This window comes from Heterocephalus glaber, unplaced genomic scaffold, assembly GCF_053883595.1.
Source record: "Heterocephalus glaber isolate CG9 unplaced genomic scaffold, H.glaber_assembly_v1.0 deba00001606, whole genome shotgun sequence".
Taxonomy (NCBI): domain Eukaryota; kingdom Metazoa; phylum Chordata; class Mammalia; order Rodentia; family Bathyergidae; genus Heterocephalus; species Heterocephalus glaber.
In genome coordinates, this window is record NW_028258377.1 from 22,344,405 (window position 1) to 22,357,224 (window position 12,820).

General features: G+C 34.4%; 1 protein-coding gene across 11 annotated transcripts in view; it reads right to left on the bottom strand.

Annotated features, from left to right (window-relative positions):
- The window catches only part of Tenm2 (teneurin transmembrane protein 2), a 1,248,268-nt gene that overhangs the window by 1,095,118 nt on the left and 140,330 nt on the right, over window positions 1-12,820 (bottom strand). For all 11 annotated transcript variants that reach the window (XM_087194517.1, XM_087194513.1, XM_087194515.1 and 8 more), the window contains exon 2: window positions 395-506. The gene's annotated coding sequence lies outside the window, so the exon portion shown is untranslated. The remainder of the gene's footprint in view (window positions 1-394; window positions 507-12,820) is intronic.

Here is a 12,820-nt window from a genome sequence, read left to right on the forward strand (position 1 = left end):
TCTACAGTGTGATGCTATGTGGTCCAGCTAATCACTGCTGTCACATTTTATTTCCATGTGTAGATAACAAATAAGAAAAGTATAGTGGCCAAATTATGTAGCTAGGGTGGGGATAGGAATATGGCCATAGGGGATCCATCCAAGTATAGAAGAGGCAGATGTCTGGCCAAGAATTGTAAAGTCATTCAACTGGGTAGGAGGAAGAAAGATAATAGCAGATTTCAGAGTGAAAAAAAAATGTCAGTACAAATTACTTTTGTCCATAAGAAAAAAATAGCTATCCTACATATCTGGAAAAGCTCTATCATGTGCCCCATATGAAAGCACGGGTCAACAATGTGAGCACAACTTGAGGCAGAACAAAACACAAAATTGTAGCTGTAATTTCACTCACCAAAAGGTAGCTCTTCAATGTACAATTCAGCTAGCTTTCTAGGAGTGCTTCACAGCAAAGCCAAGTGATAAAGCAAGTTCCAGGCGCTCAGGCAGCAAAAAGCTGGACGTTACTGTTCAAATGAAAAAGAAAATAGATAAGATTCAAGCAAGCATATAAGCACATGAATTTTAAAAAGCTGTACATCTTTAAAATATAGGAAATTTGAAATTAGAAGCTAAGTGAGCTAAACTACAAAGCTCAACTCCTTAAAATATTTTAACAGAGGAATTTAAAATACACAATAAGCATATTAATTATTTCAGTTAATTTGTTTATGGCACACCATTGATATTTTGGTACAAAATCACCACAATGCTATTATCATATATCTGTTATCCTTCAAAGCTGATGCTGTTTATAATATAAACATAGAAAATACAGTATTAGAGAAAAGCTGAAATGCATCTATCTTGCAATACATAGATTTAATGCTTGCTCTTCATACTTAAAAATGATTTATTTCATCTTAAATTTACCATTTGGTCACTCATACAACTTGAGCATTATTTTACTGACTTTTAAATTCAAATATTTACTAGTTAGTACCATTTTCAATAGTATATAGAAGTACATTATATGAGAGGAATGTCTCACTGGCCCAGCAGTATGCTGCTCTAAGAAAACAATCTAACAATTCATCACCTAAAAATGGGAAAACACATACATCTAGGTTATAGAAATGTTTTGAAGATTAAATGTAGAAATCCATTCAAACATGCTTAACACAGTGCCTGGCACATAGTTTCCTTCCATCCACATCAATTGTCATCATCAAACTGTCATTACCACCCCAACGCCACATGTCTGAAATTTCATCAAGAGATTTTTGACTCATTTCTGAATAAATGACTTTTCTGGAAAATGCAAATTCCTTCCCCTTCACCAAAAAGGCTACCTGTCATTTAAACAAGTCAACACAAAGACAACTATGACTCACTAGATTCCTTCTCTTCCGGCCAGTAGACTTGGACCAATAAGAAAATCAAAAGCCAATTCCTTAAATCCAGAAAGGGAGTAATGATAATACCAAACAATAAAGAAAGTGTGACCAAAAAAGACTGATGATCACTCAAAATATACAGCTGTTCTTTACAGGTTTGCTCAAGTCATTCTCTCTTGGACACTAAATGTGTACCTCCATATGCAAATAGAAGAAGTCTCCCCACACTCAGCCTTTCTCAGGCAGGGCGTAAATTCCTCTGCTAAGCTGGATAGCTGCTAGGTGAGCCCAACGCATCTTGAGTCCCATACACAGCCATGCTCAATAAGCCTTTTCTAGACACCCTCCGCACATGGGCAAGCAGTATTTTCAGAATAATGACTGTATTGTCCCTCCCAACTCTGCCCTCCACAACAACTCCTGATACTGTGGAATACAAATAGTGAACTCTAGAACATTGATCTTCCAGATAGAAGGCTTAGGAAATGTATGGAATATATATTTTCAGACATGGTTTGGAATTGTGGCTCTGTCACTCATAAGCACAATGTTGTTCAAGGTCCCTGAGGCGGCTTCTCATCTGTGAAATTGAACCAAGAGACCTCCTACAAAATATGGCAGCACAAAGAAAGCGCTTGTGACACACACAGGCGCACAACAAATGTTAATTACCATTTCTGCCTTCCTTGTTAAGCTACCTTCCTTAGCACAGTACCTTGGTAATGTAATTATAAGGAAATGATAAATACAGGATTGTTTAATGAAGACTATATGTTTTTAAAGACAAATTGACAGGACATAATTATAGACCTTGGGTAAATTTGCTTTGTTTTTATTTTGTTATATTTTCTGAGTTTTCAAGTTGGCAATCAGAGCCCAGCAAAGCAGTGTAGTTCTTTGATTTCCTCGTTAGAAACTCTGCAGCCTTTATTGTCTTTATATCGCACAACTTTAGCACTTAATTATATCCTACCTTGGAATAATTAGGTGTCCTTATAATCAAGTCTGTTTACTCATTTGTGCAGTTTTGAACCTTTAATATCTCCTGAATATAAGTTTTTAATACTATTAAGAGCCACAATTTAACAATTTTATTACTAAACAACACTCCAAGAATATTTTCAAGAAGATTCACCAATGGGTAGAATAAAAAATTATTTTGATAATTAAGAATAGTACAAACTCATTAAATGAAACCTGGAAGGTAGAAGCCCGCAGGGCGTGTCTGCCTTCCCACAGACTTGCTGTGCAGCGGGGGGCATCTCTGAACCTCAATCAGGACCTGCCTGTCAAGGTGCCTGCAGCTGCGTCAGACACATGTCTCAACCAGATCATGAGTTATTTGAAAGACAAGCGAAGAACTCACCCCAATAATGGCACCAGAACGAGACAAGTGTCAATTTTAGGCACAGAGAAATGTTGCTTGCTTTGTTATTTCATCTGACATTAATTATAAATATAAAAGCCTGCTGCTAGAAGGTAAAACAAAAACAAGGCGCGGTCGGGGTGTTCAGTGTACTCCATGGAATGTATCAATTAAATCACTGGGTCCCACAGTTCAACTGCCGGGCTTTAACGCTTGACAAAAACACTTCATCACCATGTGATCCCACACAGGTTATCATCCTCCATGTTCCTTAGATTTTTCCGGGGTAAGGGACAGATAATAACAATAGGTAACTCACAGAGTTGTTATAAACATTATTCCGATGATACGCTTAACAAAATGCTTGGCATAACAGCTATTATTGTTTACTTTCATTAGTCAAAGAGAATTATATAAAACTTGACTATTTTCTGAACTCTCACTCTATGGTTTGGTATATGCATTGTGAATATAAGTCAAATGAATAAATGATAAAAGTTCCGACCAGTATATTTCACTCATTGAATGATATCCCTTAAGTCTATACATGTACTGAATATTGCTATTTACTAGGTTTTCATTAACATTAAGATATGTGAGATAAAGCTTATGTATTGAATAAAATTAAATACTTTATTGAGTAATAAAACTAAAAACCTAAAATTCATATTTTTCCCAAACAGAAATTTGTTACATCTTACACACAGGATTGTGTGCAACAACAGTGTGATTTGATCTATATTTTCAAAATTATTTTTGAATACTCTTTTTGCATCATTGTGTAAAAATCTAAAAGGTTTAATTAAATAAAAGAAAGTAAAAGTCATTCAAAACCACATCAGTCAGTGGTAACCATTGCTTACATTGTATTCAGCATCTTTCTAAACATCTCTATAAATAATCGCATCTGGTATGAACAAAACTGTGCAGAAATAGGACAATGTTATGCACTGATTTTTATTCCAAAGCCTTTTCTCTAATAGAAATGTACTTTCTAAATTACTGATGGCAGTTAATCTGGGACCACTTATGATTCAATCAAATTATTTTAATTTTCTATTTAAAATTTTAGGAAATTTAAGAAATTTAAATATACTATTTAGAAGTCTTATAAGTAATTTAAAATAATTAAATATTATTGCTATTGGGGAAAAATTAGCAATGCCTCAGTTCATATTTCTGGATGGATTTTTCCACCATTAAACATGTAAATCAGAACTAAGCAAACTTCAGACTCCATATCTTATACAAATGCCACAAATGGAAGTGGTGAAACCTATTAAAAGCCACACAATAGGAATAAAACTGGCAAAATGTTGTTATCTTCATTCAAACTACCAGTTCCCTTAATGGAAATTAAGTTTATAGTCTTAAAAGAAATATTAACAATTTTCCCTTCAGATATAAAGAGGATAATATTACAATGTGAGGAATGGGAGATTAGTAAATGAAAATTAATTGACTTCTTTATAATATATTAAAATAAAGATTTCATAGACATAAAAAATATGAACATATGAGTTTCATCCCAGACACAGAGGAAAATGAAATGGCAAGTTCAAATGAATGAATTTCATAATGCTCATGCCATTTTGCATTCTCCTATTCATATAACAGTTCAGAAACTTCAGCCTTTTTCAAAAAAGGAATATTCTAAGTCAACATAAAAGATCTTTGTTGCTTAATATGGGAAATTTTATAATGAGGCATTTAGGCTTGCTATAAAATAAATTTATCCCACAGAAAATTATTATTTGATTGAAATATTCTAAAACTAGTCAATTAACACCATTCATTCATTTATTTGACAAATATTTAATTGAGTGGTAGTTATGTATCAGATGCCATTTCAAGCTCCGACTCTGTGCTGTGTGATACAGCAATCATTAGTCTCATGCAGCTACTGAAATGTGGTTACTCTGCAGTGAAGTCCACTGCAATGGTAAAGCACATACTTCATTTCACATACTGCATACAAAAATGTAATAATATACTTCAATAGCATTTTTACTTTTGTTTGCATATTGAAAAGATAAATTTGCTATATTGGGTTAAATAAAATATATTAAGACAATTTCACTAGTTTTCTTTTTACTATTCTTAATGTGCCTGTTAGAAAATTTAAAATAACACACATTGCATTGGGTTTCTGTCAGACCGACCTTCCCCAGACCAGACTTGTAGTGATCAAAAAACACAAGCTTGTGTACTCATAGAGTTTGCATACTTGGAGCCAGGTAATGATAGTGTTAAAGAGGCTTTTTCAGATGTTGAGCACTATGTAAGGTGTAACCTGTAAGCCAAACCCTGAAGTTTGGCAATCTAATAATATGCATCAGAAAGGTATATGAAAAAATTTAACAGTGACGATACTATATCATACAAGTAACTGAAGACATGCTGTCCTTTCATGCAAAAACAAAGTCTCTCTACTAAAGAGATGGTGTTCAATCTATCTCCTTTATGATGTCCTTTATCATGAGGACAGTGTTTGGCCCTATATGGAGTTCAGAATCTTCTACTGGACTCTTGCCTATGGTCTTTAGCCTGCAGGGGAAGCCAGAAGATATGAAATTTTATTTGCTTTTAATGCTAACTTTGTATGGTTGTGCAAGAATGCTCGCATTACAAATGCTATTTGAAATGCACTGATAACCCCAAGCTACCTAAGTTGGATGTAGAAGGAGGGAGCTGGGAGAACACATTTCAAAACATCTGGAAGCCCCCAAAGCCCTCTCAGGATCTAAAAGCCCATAATCTTTGTGACAAATAGATTAGAGAACTATAAAATATCTTTGAAATTAATGATTAGACCATCATCTTTGGAGACCCTGGCCAATATCACAAAGAAATTATGAACATCCATATAGCAGTGACAAGGTATACTTAGAATATATTTAAAAGAGTTTTATCTAAATTTTTACATAATGTGTTTTATTTCCTCCAAAATCATCCAGCCAAAGAGGACTTTTGTTCTTGTTATGTGGAATCTTGGAGTCTTTACTCCTTAAAATAGCATTTCAATTAATTTAATTCATTCTCTCTTTCATACAGAGATTTCCACAATAATCTGTCAAATGTTGGCATAGTTTTGCTTAGAATACGTGGCTTCTAACATGAAGATGCACCAATCAAAACACAATCATATTTTCAACATTCAAATATAGGGTCTGTGATCCAAAGCTTATGCTCAAAGGCTGAAGAGAAAGGAAAAAAATTCTACAGAAGTTTACAAAGATACTCTGTGTAATTCTAATTCATTAAGCAATTTTGAAGGGTCAAATCTTATTTTGCTTAAGGGTTATCTGATAGAGAAATTACTGGAGTTTTATAAAATATGCAGTCTCTCCCTGCTCATTTTCTGAATGAATAAATATGAGGCCAATTTTATACAGAATCACTTCAACTTGAACTAATAATTGTGTATTGCATGCCTAGAATAATGTTTGTTTCAGAGGATACATATGAAAAGGAATGAAAAAGAAAACATCCAATCAGTTACTAATTATAATTAATTCATAGATAGTTGAGGTTCATTTGCTTTTGCTAAAGTATATAAAATAACACTCCGATGGAGGCCTAAAGTGCAATCAAACGAGTACTAGATCATATAAGGACTGTTTTTATTTATTGAATAGCTATAGGTGAAAAAAAGTACCATTTCTGAAGATAAGTTGATATAAGCGAAAATCTGTATTTCTTACCAGAAACTGTGAATATCTTGATTATTTTTTTTACTTTGAAAGATGTATATAGGTCATTTTCAGAAAGCTTGAAATAATTAAGAAAAATAAAATAAGCTTGCCAAGAGATATTTCCTGCAATTTCATTTGCATTGGAACATTCTAGAACATTTATTGAAATCTATAAGGAGTTTCATAAAATTACCATCATCTTTTTAAAAATGTGGACACATCAGGAGGTAACCAATGAAATATTTTTTAAATCATAAAAAGAGTTTGACCTTTGCACATGGAAGCCCCAGCCTACTCCTTTGTTCTGTAATATAGTAATTATCATATTTAACCTCTGTCCATGAGCAAACCACTTAATTATTATCTCATCCTCTCAAATAGCGCCCACAATATGCCTCGAAGAGCTCCGAGCTGCTCATTATATCCATTCCCTGATATGGAGACAGATGAACCTATTCCCCACACCCCCATTCCCTGTATTCATACCACTTACATTAGAATGAGCACATGAACAAGTTACCAAGTGAGCAGACTATCTAAAATTGTACATCAACAAACAGCCAACCTTGGCGATACCATGTAGCATGACAGAAAAGGCAGAATGGCCGTAGAATATAGGATAACTATAGAATTCTATGGAAACCAAAAAAAACTACAAAAGTGGAATAAGAAAAAAAAAAAGCTTAGCACATGCAGTTTATAACTAACTTGATTTATAAAATACACACATTCACTAGTGCTGATCTATAAAAAATTTCACAGGATGAATTAAGGACAATATTTTTCACACAATAGAATTGATAAAGTTATTCAGTTAATGTACAAAAACTTTTAAATCACCTTGAAACTGGCATTATTAGCACAGAGTTTGAAATGAGCAATTTGCTAATAACTGTAATTGATTTCTATCTGTGCAGGAACATTAACTCCCAGTAGACTTTTATTTATCAACACATTATTAGTGATCACTATCTTTTACTTATAATTGTCAGAAAAACAAAATTGCATCTCTAAAAGATAACACATATTTCTCCCCCATTCACACCTCATTCACCCCCATATGTTTGTGAATGCACACAAGCACACACACATTGTCTCTCTCACACATGCACACCAGCTCAATGCAGACCACTAGAATTGGAAGGCATTTACTCTATGTTGAATATTTCAGAAAAAGAGAGTGAAGAATGGGTAGAGAAATGTGGAAATAACATGTGTTTGCAATATTTTGAAAATTAAAAATCCCATATACCAAATGTCATATAGATATAATTATACTTTGGGATTTTCTAAAAGTACAGCCATGAAACAAATCAAGCTGTTAAAATATTAAAATAAAAGGTTATGTTCTAAATTTTTAAATACAAACAACCCATATTTTAATTGCATTGCTGTCAGATCTAATGGCATCAATAAAAATTAGGAAGACATTCAAAATCAATTTCAGAGCTAAAATACTCATTGTATAAGATGCTAGAAAAATGATGGAAGTTCTTTTTAATAGAAGAAATAAGAAGGACCTGATTATTTACTGTTGGTCTCACCAATGTGAACTGTGCCCCTTAAATTCTAAATTCTCCATTAAGAGTAAACATAACCACACTTAAAAAGAAATCAGCATGAGTACTATATTAAAAAATATTGCCAGAAAATCATTATATTAAGCAGCAAACAAATGCCTTCATCCCTTTCACTACCCTCCTTCTAATTAATTAACAGATTGGCACAGTCTAAGAACTAAATTTATTTTCAATTAAAATAAGAAGCCCATATGTCATGATAATTTTTCGTTACTATTTCTAATGCGAAAACAAAGGTTTGCTTTTAGCATTGAACATAGTAATCACAATAAATCCTTTAATTTTCAATAACTGTAAGGATACTTCAAGAGTTGTGTGTGTAGCAAGGTACTACCTCAACGGTTAATCCTATTAAGAACTGAGCCATGCACTGCGACTAAATCCGCCGGGGAATTTAAGGAATCAAAGGCTTACTGCACACTCAGAAGGCAACGACTTTTGTAAAGGGCTCTATTATATGAGGAACAAAAGAATACCACTTGTGTACTTAAATATCATCTGCTTTTTCTTCCAAAATACTCCATTTTTAAGTAAAGATATGTGATTTAAATGTATTTAGAGTTTAGCTTTTGGCACTACTCTCGTTTCTGAGTAGAAGCACCATCTGCAGGCCCCATGGCTCACGCATAATGATATGCTTACAAGCTGCTTCCCTTTTCTGCACAATGTACCCTTTTCACTTTAACATACATTTTCCATAAATTTTTGAATAGCAAATTGGGCTGTAGAAGTTTGTTGAAACGGGACAAGGGAAATGCCTGTAGGCTAGAAAATGGCAATTTTACTAAAGGAATCCATGCCATGGAAAATATCCACTCCACCTGTCCAGCCCACCTCGGCCCCCCACATGTCTATCCTGAGCTGTGATTCTTCAGAACTACAGAGGAAACTTCTCCTCCCATCCCTAGGTTAGATGTGGACAGCAACTTGGGCAAAGAGCCCACATGCCTGCCATCCATTACACCTGCTGGGTGACAAACAGATGACAGTCATCACACAGACTCCCAAGGTTTGATCTCCTGATATCACCAGATGTCCCCCACTTACGTTCAAACATAACCACGGTCTTTAATGCAAGTCGCCCGGCTGGCATTTAATAGGGGGAAAAGTTGAATTCTAATCTAAAATCATAAGCATCGAAAGCTTTCAGTGTGTGAACAGATAAGCTATTTAACATGCTTCCATTTGTAAAACTTTCTGCCTGTTAAGAGCACTCATTTCAACGTCAGGATGGGAACTTGGTAAAGATGGGCAGATTTTGCACTTATTTCAAGAAGACCAGTATCATGCCACATTTGGGTTCTGAATTTTGAATTCAAACAAAATTTTACCTTCACTTTACCTGTTACATGCTTATACATAATAAGAATAACTTGGATAATTGACTCTCAGATACACCACTTCTGGAAAGGGTAAATTAGTAAAATAACTACAGTAAAGGAAACCCTGTGTACCTTTCCCTGTTTTCAGCAAAAAAAAAAAGTGAACTGATAAGCATCGTTTAGATAACTCAAAACCAATCAGATATTCAGATATCATTCCAGATCTACTGAATGAGATACTCCAAGGGTGAGGTCTAGCAATTTTTTAAATTCCCCTTTTATGCTTTTGAATCCAAACTTAGACCTTGAACGTGGCAACTCCTAGAGCTATTCATGAGAATTAAACTTAGAAGCTTGGCTTGGGAACTTGTGCATTCTTTCTTTTCTGCTGGAAAGGTTTGCAGTGTTTGTACTCTGTACCTAACACTAGGCATTTGATATACATGGATCTGCAAGTCAGGTTTATTTCTGAATAGTCAACAAATATCTCTAGCAATGGGTATAAGGGCGCCCAATATGATGAGGGCAGAGAGATTTCTATACAAAAACTAGAGGGGATGAAGAAGACTGGAAACTTACAATTTATCCAACAACTGGGCATCTTTAGAAAATTTGAGAAAGAAACCATCAGCCCTATGAAAACAGTCTCAACACCCTCTGGAGGAAGGGCTCTGACTTTCCTAAGAGAAGAGGATTGAATTTGAGCATTAAGGAGGAATCAAGAAAGACTGTCATTTCTGCACCCTCACAGTATTATAGTTTATTCCTCTTCATCCTTGCAGATTGTAGTTTCTGCATCCTCACTTATTTCCATTCAGATCTTCGTCCATCCCAGCTTCTTATTCCTCAGGGATGAAAATACCTTTGCTTCAGAGCAGTTGACATTGATCAACTGCTTAGGTCCCCCCAGCTACTCTGCCATGATAGTTCAATTTTCTTCATTGAATTCATGGCTACATGAAATTATATTCTTCATTTTTAATGCATTTATTGTATATTTCCTTACAATGGAACAAAGGCCTCGCTTGTATTCTTCACCTGCCCAAGGACCCAGACCAACAGCTGAAGCGGTTACTTTGGTACATGCTGAATGAATGAATTGAAAATAGTTACACAGAAGAAGCATATCTAATCTGAAATCTTTAAATTCTCCAAAATCTGGGTTTCACACTGACATGACCACATTAAGTAGAAAATTTTACACCCTGACACTGCTTTCCATGCACAGTTTTTAAAAATGCTGTTAAAATTTCCTTTAGGGTCTGTGTACAAGGTACATATATATGTACCATAAATGAATTTCATGTTTAGACTAAAGTCTCATTCCCAAGCTATCTTGCTATGTACACACAAATATTCCAAAATCTAAAAACAAAACAAAAACCTTGAAAACTTAAGCATTTTTGGACCCAAGCTTCTCAGATAGGGACATTCAATATATACTTAAAAGTCTTTTATCCTTCCATTTCTGGATACGGAGTTTTTTCAGTGTATCTTCCTAGACATATAACTAGTTGTTCCTTTGAAATCCAGCATGATTCTTTTTAGCTTCCTTTTGGGCCCATCTGCTATTTCGCTTTTCCCACTGGGGATGCTTGCACAGGAGCTCTGTTCAGTACCAACACATTTTTACCAAAACCCAATACACCCTCAACTCATCTCTCACTAGAATTTATACAGTATCCCTACTACCTATGGGAAAGGACAGAAATCCAAATCTCATTCAATCTTTAAATTTTCCACTTCATATGAAGAACAACAATAGCCAACAACAAAAATCTAACAGAATAAACAGTGCAGGAATTTCTGATTCAAGGTCAGAACTACAGAGGACAAACTCAGACTGTCAACTCAGAATAAGGGGAATCAAACTTTGAATTCATTGCTTGAAGGCTTTGGGGAATAATGGCAAATTTTAAATCAGGCTTAAAATACTAAGCGTTATCAAGCAACTTTTATTTTAGCTTTTTCCCAAGCTGCTCAGCACATCCCTGCAATTTCATAGCACCTACTAATGGAAAGTGAGCTCAGATTCTATTGACAGTTTCATGACAAGTCATACTTCACCTTCCATTGTCCAGTCTTCTTGGCTGTTCATTATCTCGACTGCCATGCCTACGAGATAATGATACACTCTGCTTCTACCCCTGACGGTAACACATTTTTGCTCCAGGGTTCCTTTTAATTGAAACACGGTGTCTGTGTTACTGTTTTTGGTGCAAAAGTAAACACTTTTACCACAAGAATTCAGTATGTATTTGCTTCACCAATAGAAAGTGTGTAAAAAGTCACCAGCCTCTGGAAGAATGAAGGGTCCTTTTGAGACAATATTTTTTATTTTATTCTTTTGTTTTCATTACCATTTGTCAGTTTTGTGGATGTGATAATCAATTGTCTCTGTGAGAAAAAAATATTATAGTTATCTTTACTGTCTCTTTGAGTGTCCCAAACCCATTGAAGTACTGAATAATGTTTCACCAACCTTTGTGCATAGAACTGACTGAAAATGTTTTTCCCTTTTAAGAAAAGGGAGTCTAATAAACTGTATCTGTCAAAATTATCGGTGTCCATTGCAAAATGCATGAAATAGCCACCAAGTGATTAGAATAGGACTGCCCAACCTCAGGATTAGTGAAGGGATTGGTACAAAACACCACCCTTTCCTAGCAGATGTTCTCAGGATCTGAACTGTCTCAATGAAAACAACAAAATTCTTCCCACCCAGAACTACAAATCGAAAATAAATACATGTACAAGGTACATTAAAGTTTACTCAAAAAGTGGGGAGATGCAGAAAAGAGAAAACAGGAATTAACTGAGATCAACGGTATGTGTGTAAGTATATATAATTATGTGTGTGAGGGGAGATTAATCACACACACTTTTCGATAGGTGTTCTTAAGTGTTCACATCATAAAGAATCAGCAGGAAAATTTTTAAATTTCAGCTCACTTGGCCCTGTTAAAGATTTTGATTCAACAAGTCTGGCTTAATGAATCTGAATTTTAACGGACGATTTTGTTTTAAAAATCACCTGGTTTTAGGTGATTTTACTGCAATCAGCCTATGTCTACTATGTCCAATATGGTAGCCATTGAATACTAAAAATATGGCCAGTTCACATTGAGTTTAAAAGTGAAAGTAAAAAATACACATTGGATTTCAAAGAGTCAATGTAAAAACAAGAAGATAAATTATTTTACTCATCACTTGCGCAGTGGTCACATGTTGATAATATCTTAGGTATACTGGTTTAATAAAATATATTTTAATTAATGTCTCATATTTGTTTTTATCTTTTGAATATGGCTATTAGAAGTTTTACATATATATATATGTGTGCCTCATATTTGTATTTCTATTGGACATTATATTTTTATGTGAAATTATTTTTCTGTTGGAAAGCATTGGTTAATAGTCACTGTAAAGCAGAAGTAGTGAAGGAAATCTAATTATAAAACCAGGACCAATTGTATATAAT